Source organism: Macrobrachium nipponense, chromosome 43, assembly GCF_015104395.2.
Source record: "Macrobrachium nipponense isolate FS-2020 chromosome 43, ASM1510439v2, whole genome shotgun sequence".
NCBI classification, from domain to species: Eukaryota; Metazoa; Arthropoda; class Malacostraca; order Decapoda; family Palaemonidae; genus Macrobrachium; species Macrobrachium nipponense.
This window is the reverse complement of record NC_061104.1, coordinates 6,202,776-6,214,423: the sequence shown is the minus strand read 5'-3', so window position 1 is coordinate 6,214,423 and position 11,648 is coordinate 6,202,776. Positions and strand designations below refer to the sequence as shown.

The 11,648-nt window shown below is 38.5% G+C and overlaps 1 long non-coding RNA gene across 1 annotated transcript; it reads left to right on the top strand.

Moving 5' to 3' along the window:
• The first annotated feature begins 564 nt into the window (after positions 1-564).
• Positions 565-10,618, top strand: LOC135213809 (uncharacterized). The gene is made up of 3 exons (XR_010314209.1): positions 565-638; positions 1,479-1,621; positions 10,494-10,618. It is a non-coding gene; the product is annotated as an uncharacterized LOC135213809 (long non-coding RNA).
• Positions 10,619-11,648: the final 1,030 nt, after the last annotated feature.

Sequence of the window (11,648 nt, the reverse complement as noted above, 5' to 3'; positions counted from 1 at the left end):
TGGCTCTCTCCCCTCCCCTGTATTTGGATGTCGTCTGAATTTACTTTGCCCTTGTGACAAGTATAATTTCACTTGCAGGCTGATTAATGGAACCTGTTACAGTATCCTGCAGTACGAGAGTTTCACATCGCAACTTCAAAAAAATCGTTCGTCGCTGCGGACGACGGCAGTCGAGTAACAACCGCCTACAATGTGAAAGGAATAAGCACCATCATGGACTTCTTCGACCGACACCGTATCTCGTCGTGAATCTCGTTTTAATGCGGAACGCTCCGGCGGCTGTCGGAATCGACTACAAAAGGGACATACTTCCGACAAATTACATATGTGTAAAAAGTCTGCATCAACGAGTGTAGTATTTAAATAATCCTCTGAGATGCCTATTTAATTAACCTCATGACCCCTCAAAAAGAATCGCCTTTCGTTCGTCCAAAAGTGTCGCATCAAATATTGACTTAGAGAAACGCCTACTTAACTATCCTTATGACAAAAAAATTCTCATTTATTTTTTATCAAATATTGACTTTAAATTTACTGAATGTATTCGTTTGATGTCTGCATCACAGGTATGACGGCCAAGGCTCTACTTTCGTGGTCAGCATTCGCGAGTCTCCTTCTGATACAGTTTGCCAGCGCAGGTATGTGGCAGTCAGTTACCGTAGTCCTTCTACACTACTGTTTAGAAATACCAAAAATTCAGTTATTGAACAGGTTTTGCTTACTCCGGGAGTAAGCTTACAAACTGCTTTGTTGTTGCTGTTGTCGATGTTCTTTTTTGGGGGGTTAGGAAAGCCCTATAGAAAGCCTAAAAAGGGCTGAAAAAGGTCTTTGACGTTAGGTTAAAGATACAGGAATTTTAGGAGAGGATATTTATGATATATTTATTAGAATGAAAATGTGAAACATAAATTATGTGCATGGTAAACAGTATAGAACAATCATTTCTAATAAAATATAGCCTCTTTTCGTTGGTGAAACAACGCCCCGAAGTAAGCTAGAGGTCGGATCACGCCTTTTTTGCGTAAACTCTCAAGGTTAAGAGTACTGTCTACAGCGTGATTTTTTTAAAATGACCTTTAAAAGTATTTAAGCTAGATTCCGTAATCTTTCTGGGTAGCTATTCAATCTGGACGTTTGACTGATTTAAAAATAATCGTAGCTTCAGTTTTTCCAAATTCTCCAGACATTATTCATTTCCATCGGAACGTTAAGTACTTATGCATTTCGCTTTCCTGACAAAATCTACCATTGCGTTTTACATTTTTCATCAGTTTGACATATTAGTTTTTAGTGAAGTTGAGCTAACACAGTCCGTCATTTTCTGATAATTTGTGTGTGTTTTTTTTTTTTTTTTTTGCCTGATCATCATTAAACATCGGCAACAGAAATGAGTAACCTGGTGGCCCTTATAGCTTAGCCCAGGCCCGAAAGGGTTAACCACGGAGCTTTTTTTTTTTTTTTCCTTTTACCTTAACTAGGAGGACCACCTCAAATGGTCGAGAAGGAGACGCTGCTCTCTGCAACCGACTGTCTGAAGGAGCTGTTGCGAATGACGTCCAAGAGATGGTGCAGCGTCATCCTGATGACAGACGGAGACATCTCCCCACGAGCCGTCAAAAAGGTAAGAGAGTCGACGAGTGGAATGTCAAAAAGGGCTTTCATTCATCAAACGTACCAATAATTCACCTCTAATGCCCTCGTCATTAGCCTCTTGAACAAGAGTCGAATAAAACAGTTGCATTTGCCTTTTATAAGATAACTTACATGTCTTTCAGCCCACTAACTACCATGGAGATATATATTTGTATGTATAAAATGTATAAGTGTAACATGCAGTAACACACACAAACACCACACACATAGTATATATATATATATATATATATATATATATATATATAATATATATATATATATATATATATACATTGGTAAAAATGTTCTGTTACAACAGAATTCCATCTAATAAAAGGAACCCATAAAAACGTCAAAATATAGGAAGTACTATTATTTCAGAGACTACTGTCTCTTTCTTCCTTACCTACCCGAAGAGAGAGACAGCATTCTCTTCTGAAATATAGTACTTTCTTTCTATATTTTAGCGTTTTTATGGGCTCCTTTTATCATATATATATGTATATATATATATATATATATATATATATATATATATATATATATATATATGTGTGTAAAACAGGAAAACAGCAGTCGTTCGAGATATATTCTCAAGGAAGCAAGGGAGACGTCTTCAGGTAATTTAAAAAGTCTTCATTAAGCGACGTTTCGGGGTCCAGCCCCATCCATCATCACGGCTGTAAAAAGGATTAATACACATAAATATAATAAGAAGACTCATCCTAATAACTAACATACATTTAAAATTCATAGAAAACCTACTACAATGCTAAGAAAATTACCATTTCAATTGGAAGGAAGAAGACGAGTGACCAGAAGAAGAAGGAAAGGTTCCAAGTAAACATAGTTATGCCAGGTAAAGAGGGGTAGCGGTAGTTTGATTGTTTAATTTTGGAACTATTGTTTTTATGGAAAGCGATTCGGAGACAGCAAGCTCTTGAGGAGAAGAAGCCCGTGTAATGATTTTAAAGTGTTTGTATTTTATATTGAATTTGCATTTTTTTTTTTTATGTTCTCGAATGTTCGAGAATTCTGGTGAAGACAACCGGACACCTGTTCTATAACTCACCCCCCTGTGGCAATCAATGCGGACTTTAAGAAGCCTACGTGAGCCCCCGACATAATAATTATACTATTAAAAACGCTGAACAATTTAAAGAAAGAATATTGTCTCAAGTTTCGGATCTTTTTATGGTTAGCCTTGATGTAGAGTCTTTGTTCACCAATATCCCTGTAGAAGAAACAATTCAAATTATTTTAAACAAGATTTTTACTAATAATGATGTTTTGTTTCATGATTTTAATTATGACAATTTTAAGAGGCTTCTAACTTTGGCAGTGCAGGACACCGCCTTTATTTTGAATGGGAAGTCCTATGTACAAAGTGATGGTATGGCTATGGGCAGTCCTTTAGGCCCAGTCTTTGTGAATATTTTTATGTGTGAACTGGAGGAGCGGTTGCTGGACAATTGCCCACTAGCTAATCATCCTCTCTTTTACTGCCGTTACGTTGATGATACGTTTATTCTTTTTCGAGACAGAGACAGGGCTGATTCCTTCTTATAATTTGCCAATTCAGCCCACCCTGATATCAAGTTTACAATTGATTATGAAAATGATAATAAGCTCTCTTTCTTAAATATAGAAGTGTCACGTATTGATTGATTGATTGAGAGTTATCTGGCGTCACAACTACCAGGGTCACCGACGCCGAATACTAAATGTGATCTTTTAACTTTTATAATATATTATACAACATTCAAAATAACTTTATCTTTATGAGAGATATATAAATTTGTTGATTTAAAAAAATAAAAAAATAATTAAATTTCTGATAAAATATAAATAATATTCCGATAAAAAGAATTGTGATTGATCACATAACAGTAAAACTATTAAAAAGAAAAAAAATAAAGTATATACTAAGACAGCACAGCTGTCAGATATATTTGAGAAGATCAGCTTCTTTGATAAAAGAGATAATGTTATTAATACATGCGCTTTCTCCCAACAGTTTTGCCATGCTATAATTACCCCCTGCTCCACTACTATAACCTAAAAAACGATTCCTAAGTTCCACCAGACTGGGACACTCAACCAGCAAATGCCTAACGGTTAGTGGAACTAAGCAATCGTCACAGAAGGGCTCATTCTCCCCATCCATCAGATAGCCATGAGTTAAACCCGTATGGCCAATACGTAATCTACACAATACAATCTCCCACTTCCTTGGTATTAGGTCATATTTCCAAGGGTGTGTCTGACTAGTAATTTCTTTCATTTTATTGGGGCCTACTCTGTCCCACTGAAGTACCCATAACTGCTGGATGGATTTCCATATATCATAGAATGTATCTCGATATGGAACAGGGCATTTTCTCGGTACCAAAGTTTGCGCTGCTGATTTGGCTAGCTTGTCTGCCTCTTCGTTTCCCGATATGTTCACATGGGCGGGAACCCAACAAAATGAAAACAATGCTGCCTCTATTTTGGTGCAAAAAAATCCACTGCAAGATCTTCAACACCAAGGGATGATCAGTATTAAAGACTTCCAGGGACTGTAGGGCACTTTTGGAGTCACAAAATATTGTATAGCTACAAACTGGGAGTGTTGTAATATGTTCCAGTGCTATTAGGATGCCATACAATTCAGCTGTAAAGTTTGAGGCAACAGAAGGAAGTGCACCTCTTCGGTTAAAAGATTCGCTAAAAACCCCATATCCAACGCCAGCATTGGACTTAGAGCCATCAGTAAATATAAAACTTGTATCTACATGCTCTGATACATGCTCTAAAAATATGGACCTCATTTCCTCATCAGATTTATCCCTCTTTGCTCCACTGAAGTACCTGCAGAATTTCACATCAGGTAACCTCCAGACAGGAGTACTGGGATACACAAAGGGGATAATGGGAAATTTTTTAATATTCGTATCCTCTAAAATATTTTTTAATTCTATAGCTAAAAGGAGTGGGATACCTTGGATGACTTTCATAAAAACCGTTAAAAATATTTCTACTTGCCACAGCAAATGCCAGAGATTTGGGGAGTCTTTGCACTCTAAACCAGTACCTAAGTAATGATGACTGGCGATAGAGTTCAAGGGGCATCTCTCCTGCATCAACTAGCATACTAGGTATTGGTGACGACCGGAAAAGCTCCTGTGGCTATACGAATACCTGAATGATGCACCGAATCTAAAATTCTCAAGTTAGATGAGGAGGCTGAAGAATAAACTTCACAACCATATGACAGCTTTGACAAGATTAGGGATTTATGAAGCTTTAGTAACAGATTTCTATCAGCTCCCCAACTGGTGTGAGAAAGCACCTTCAAGATGTGTAGAGCTTCTAGGCTCTTTGCTTTTATATGTTTGATATGGGGGACCCAAGTCAATCTACTGTCAAAAACTAGGCCTAAGAAGTGTGCTTGTTCTACACATGGGATTCTACGGCCATACAAATAGAGGTCTGGATCAGGATGCACTCCCCTGATCCGACAGAAGTGGACAGTAGTAGTCTTGCTTACAGAGATTTTAAAACCCTGTTTCTCAGCCCACTTACTATTTTATTTATTGTTAATTGTAGCTTTCTTTCTGTCTACAGTCATCCGGGTGGCAGCAAAGGATATTGACAAGTCATCCACAAACAGTGTCTTTAAAACCTCTCTTGGAATGACAGCTGCAACACTGTTTATGGCCAGAGCAAAAAGTGTTACACTGAGAACACTACCCTGGGGAACACCTTCTTCTTGGCACTTTTTCTCTGATAAAGTACTGCCAACTTTAACTTTAAAATACCTACGATGTATAAAGGATTTCACAAATAAAGGTAATTTGCCTCGTAGACCACTATTATGCATAGTCTTCAGAATCCCATGTCTCCAAGCAGTGTCATATGCCTTTTCTATATCAAAAAACACTGTCACATGGTGTTGCTTGGAGGCAAAGGCTTCACAGACAGAGGCTTCGAGTTGCAGTAAGATGTCCAGGGTGGAGTGCATTTTTCGAAAACCACACTGAGACGGCGTTAGAATATTGTTGTGCTCTAGATACCACATCAGTCTTACATTTACCATTTTTTCCATCAATTTACATAAACAACATGTTAAAGCAATGGGGCGGTAACTTGCTGCAGAGAGAGGATCTTTTCCAGGCTTAAGGAATGGTAACATGGTAGCTAATTCCCATATGCTAGGGTAGCTGCTTTCATCCCATATTCTATTGATAATACTTATTGTAAAAAGTTTTGTGTTCTTTGAAATGTGTTTAAACATTTCATAAGGAATCTCATCTGGACCAGGGGCAGTGTTCTTGCTCCTAGCTAAGCAGAGTCAAATTCCCTTTCAGAAAAAGGCATATTATATGATTCAGCTTTGTTTGATGAAAAGTCAAGTACCTGTTGTTCTTCCATCATTCTGAAATGATGTCCTGGGGAACTATCTGATTTTTCAGAGACTCGAGCAAAGTGTTCAGAAAACATATCACTAATTTCTGTGGCATCAGTAACATGATTATTATTCAATTTAAGTACTGGAGGAGGACTGGGTGTAAATTTACCCTCCCTGAATTTTTATTATTTTCTTCCAAATGCTACAGACTGGTGTTCTGCTGTTAATAGAGGATACATATCCGGCCCCATGCTTGTCTTCTGGCAGCTTTCATGGCTTTTCGAAATCGTGCCCTACACTGTTTGTAGACCTGCAGTATGTAATGTTCCATTGAGTAGATCAATGGCATCATCTACACTTGGAAAATCTTTTGCATCCCCCTCCAACTCACTCAAATCTTTGAATTTTCTCCAATTTGCTTTCTCCAAGCACCACCGTGGTGATCTCGGGATAGGTGGACCATCATTGGTGTCGATCACAATTGGAGAATGGTCACTGGTATGCCAGTCATCACTTGTTCTCCAACTAAAATCAACACTGCAGTTGGAGCTACATATTGAAAGGTCGCGATGCAGGAGACGGTGCCTGTCTGAATGTGGTAATGAGTAGGTTCTCCAGTATTAAGAAGACCTATATCTTCAGTTTCTATTAAAGATGCCATCATATTCCCTTTTTGATTTGATGTTACATCTCCCACAATGGATGTCTACTATTGAAGTCACCAAGTAGAAGAAATGGCTCTGGTAGTTGCTCCATCAAGTATATCAAGTTCTCTTGGGAGACATGGCTATTGGGTGGAATGTAAAGGGAACATAAAGTATATTTCCTTCTTAAATCAATTCTTACAGCCACAGCTTGAAGTGGAGTATTTAGTTTCACTTGGTAGTGTGTAGCATCTCGACGGATGTAGATGAGGGATCCACCATGATTTCCCACCTCTAAATCAAATTTAGTTCTATAGTGAACATATTCCCTAGGACAAGGTGTATATTCACCTAGCATGGTCTCCTGCAAACATAACCCTACAGGGGAGTGCTCATAGATCAAAAGCTTGACTTCCTCATACTTTGCTCGCAGTCCCTGACAATTCCATTGAATAATGGAAGTGAATTTATTTATGTTTGGGACCAATATTATGGTTCCTTTTGACAAGATTGGGAGAGCTCTTTTTCCTACTAGGGGGAGGCATTTTAATGGAAGGCTTTGTTGGCCTCTTGGGTGGAGTTGCCTTCATAGAGCCAACATCTTTTCCTTCAGTGTCCTTGACACTGAAGGGTTTTTTAGTTTCTTTGCCCTCCATCTCTGTCGAGACGGAGAAAGCAGAGGTGTTCTCTAAAGAGACCACCTCGAGAGTGTTTTGTATTGCTGGCAGTAGCCAGCTCTGCCTCTGATGAGGCAGAAGTACCAGCGAGGACTGGCACCAGGGGACCAGCATCTGTTGGTTTGTCCTCCAAAGAGGAATTGGCACCAACAGAAGCTGGCACCAGACCAGCAACCACTGGCCTGCCTCCAAAGAGGCAGATGGTGGAGGATGTATCTCAACTGGCACTTCAATTTTTTCCAATTCCATACTAGGGCCTTTCTTGTTGGTTCTAGTGAACCTTGTCTTTACTTTCTCATCATCAATTGACTCTAATGATTCAGTTAGCTGTCTCTTTAATGATTCTTTATTTGATTCTACATTTGTGCTCCTAACTTGGGTTTTTTTATTTGTCTCTTTCTTTTGATTTCTTAATTTTGCTACTACAGTAGCAAAACTTAGACCGGGTCTTACAATCTTTGCTTTGGCCCTCTCTCGTGCTTCCTTAAATGTTGTTCTTTCTATTACTCTAATGGCTTGTATTTCATTTTCTAGTAAATTAAAATTATATCACACTGCTGAGACGATGATGCATGTCCCTCACCACAGTGAACACATTTAGGTTCCCTGGTGCACATTCCATGCTCATTCCTCTCCACAGTTGACACATACTGCAGGATTTTCTTGCAATTTGGATCGGCATGATTGTAGGGTGTGTCCAAAATGCTGGCAATGAAACACCCTTCTGGGTCTCGGGATGAACTGCTTTACCTTAAACCTATACCAGGCTGCAAAGACACATTCCGGAAGTCTTAAGGTGTCAAAAGTTAATATTAAGGTAGGCTGAGGTATTCTGTTATTATCAACCTTCTTCGTCATCCTGTCCACCTTTATTACACCCTGGTCTTTTAATTCTGTTAAAAGTCTCTCCTCAGAGAAAGCCATCAACTGAGGGGCATAAATCAAGCCCTTGCTGGAGTTAAGGCTGGAGTGGGGAGTACACTCCACCGTAACTCCCGCAAGGTCCGACAATCCCATCAACTTGATACTTTCCTCCGGGGAGATGCTTTCTACCAGGAGCATGTTTCCATTCTGCGGTGTTATTTTGGGCTGTCTTCCACAACATTTAACGATTTCCCTATGCACTTGAAAAATGTCTATATTGTCACCTTCTAGCTTTAAATTAAGGTATTTATTAAAGGAATTGGGTACAAAGACCCCAGGAGCTATTTCATATTTATTATTTTTCTTCATGGCAAATGGTTCCAGTGTGACAATACTGGAACCAGATGCTTTTTGTTTAGTTTTCCTGGCTGTATTATATTTACTCGCATTGCTTTGGGTCGTCAACTGTGTCCTTCTGTCATTTGGCCCAGGGATACTACACTGATCCTGGGGACCGACCATGGAAAATTGATGTTTGGGTTCCAAGGACAAGTCCTTTGATGAAAGCATAGGGTCGTCAACAGAAATAGGGGGGGTTGCCATAAAACGTAAAATACATAGTTCATCCAGATATTCCCCATACCCACCATGGAGTCACACTTAGAGGACGGGTCATCCCTTTTATTAGGGTCGTCCTAGGGGTAATTACTGGATATACACCCTATCCCCAGTGCTAAGGCGTCATGATGTCCGTCGAGATCAGACCCGGCATTGAGGATAGGGTTTGACATTAAACTTTCCCCTCGCTCGACCACGTCAGGTACTAGAGTTCTACGGGTGAGGTGGCATGCCGTCCATCCTCACCCTCCTTCATATCCCAAGATATAGACTAAATCATGTCCAAAACCAAGCCAATAGTCGTCATCATAGAATCCATACCTTATAGGGGGAGGAAGGCAGAAAGATGAAATGTTTTTAGTAGAAGAAAAAGGGCTGACTTATTTCGTTGGATCAAAAGCTGGGCACCAAGGCCCAGCGAGAAAGCAGTTCCCACCAGGCATCAGGGCCCAGCTGTTGAACCCTAAGCCCCCCATCCTCGGCAAGGCTTCAGCATCTGGGGGGAAGTGTCACGTAATACGGACGGTTTTAACACATCAATTTTTAGAAAAAAGACTTTTACTGGACTAGGGACAAATTTTTACAGCTTTTGTAGTTTTAACTTTAAAGTCAACGCTTTATATACCCTCTTCCACAGGGCATATTCTCTCTCCTCTGGTTGGTCTGAATTTCACAATGAGATTACTGTTTTACAACAGTACTTCACCGATAACTGCTATCCAGCTAAAGTTTTCTTCAAATACCTAACCAAGTTTTTATATAATAAATTAATAGAGAAAAATTACAGACCAACTGCTCCTAGAATGCCTTTCTTTGCTAGTGTCCCGTTTATCAGTCATACAACGTTTTATACCAAAGTTAAACGTTTAATACGTGAACATTGTCCGGCCATAAAAAGCCAAGTAATCGTAAGAAACCCATTAACTATTGGGTCTTTATTTAGATATAAAGAAAAGCTGAGCCCTCTTCTGACTTCCACTGCGGTCTATTTATTTTCGTGTCCCAAATGTAGTTTGGGAAAATATGTCGGGGGCTCACGTAGGTTTCTTAAAGTCCGCATTGATTGCCACAGGGGGGTGAGTTATAGAACAGGTGTCCGGTTGTTTTCACCAAAATTCTCGAACATTCGAGAACATAAAAAAAAGAATGCAAATTCAATATAAAATACAAACACTTTAAAATCATTACACGGGCTTCTTCTCCTCAAGAGCTTGCTGTCTCCGAATCGCTTTCCATAAAAACAATAGTTCCAAAATTAAACAATCAAACTACCGCTACCCCTCTTTACCTGGCATAACTATGTTTACTTGGAACCTTTCCTTCTTCTTCTGGTCACTCGTCTTCTTCCTTCCAATTGAAATGGTAATTTTCTTAGCATTGTAGTAGGTTTTCTATGAATTTTAAATGTATGTTAGTTATTAGGATGAGTCTTCTTATTATATTTATGTGTATTAATCCTTTTTATAGCTGTGATGATGGATGGGGCTGGACCCCGAAACGTCGCTTAATGAAGACTTTTTAAATTACCTGAAGACGTCTCCCTTGCTTCCTTGAGAATATATATATATATATATATATATATATATATCATATATTATTATATATATATATATATATATATATATATATATATATGAAAATAACGCTATGTGCAACCTGCAGGTGATATACAAGATGCAGCCAGAGTTTGGCATACGGCTTTATGAAGTGAAGATGCAAGACCAAATCTTGAATGAAACACAACAGCGACTTTCTGACATAGTTCAAGACGTAATTAAAGTAAGTTCTCTCTCTCTCTCTCTCTCTCTCTCTCTCTCTCTCTCTCTCTCTCTCTCTCTCTCTCTCTCTCATACATAAAAAATCTATTTTTGATCTTTCGTGATGGTCATGAATGTAATAATATTGATAGTAATAATGATAATATTAACTACAAGTACATAACTCCTTACGTCAATAAGGGCATTATGAAGAACCGCATGTCTGTACGTGGGTATGCCTTTGTGTGTGTGTGTGTGTTAGTGTATATATAGACACACACACGAGCACAAACGACGTACACACACATGTAAACAATCAGCACCAGGTGTTTATCCACAATTTGACAGGTGTTATTATGTAAATGTGGCAATTATCAGTGTTCTTCCATCTATAGGGAGCCATTTCCTGTTAGAGAAAAAAAGGCTTAATGTTCAATAAATTTAATAAACAAACAAACAAATAAAAAATTACTATATATATAATGAAATCTCCCCTATAAAGGACTGCCACCCACCGCAACTCAACTGAGGAACAACGGCCCTTCAAGAAACCGCCCGAATCCTGGCGCCCAAGGAGTTCCCCTTTCCTTAGGACCTAAAGTAGGCTTCAAGTAGACCATACTAATGAAAAGTATGAACAAAATCGAAATGCTGAGAAGTCCACAATCTCATTCAAATCAGCTCCGATACACAGGAGATCAAACGTTCTTTAATGCAGAGCCAATATTGGCTTCATGTAAGCTGAGGATAACAGTTTGCTAGCTATCGCAAAGGCCCTTGTATTATCATTTCAAAATACGAAAAACTTAAGAACTGAACGCTTATTTCTTCTATTAAAAAATACATTTTGAAGCAAAAGACAGAAATAATAATAATAATAATAATAATAATAATAATAATAATAATAATAATAATAATAATAATAATAATAATAATAATAATAATAATAATGATATTTTTGTTCTAAAGGGTCCACAATAATACAGTGTTAAGAGTCCGTGTATAATTTTTAAAACTTTACAAAAAGCTTTCGAACCCTTCCCTGGGTTCATCTTCAGTC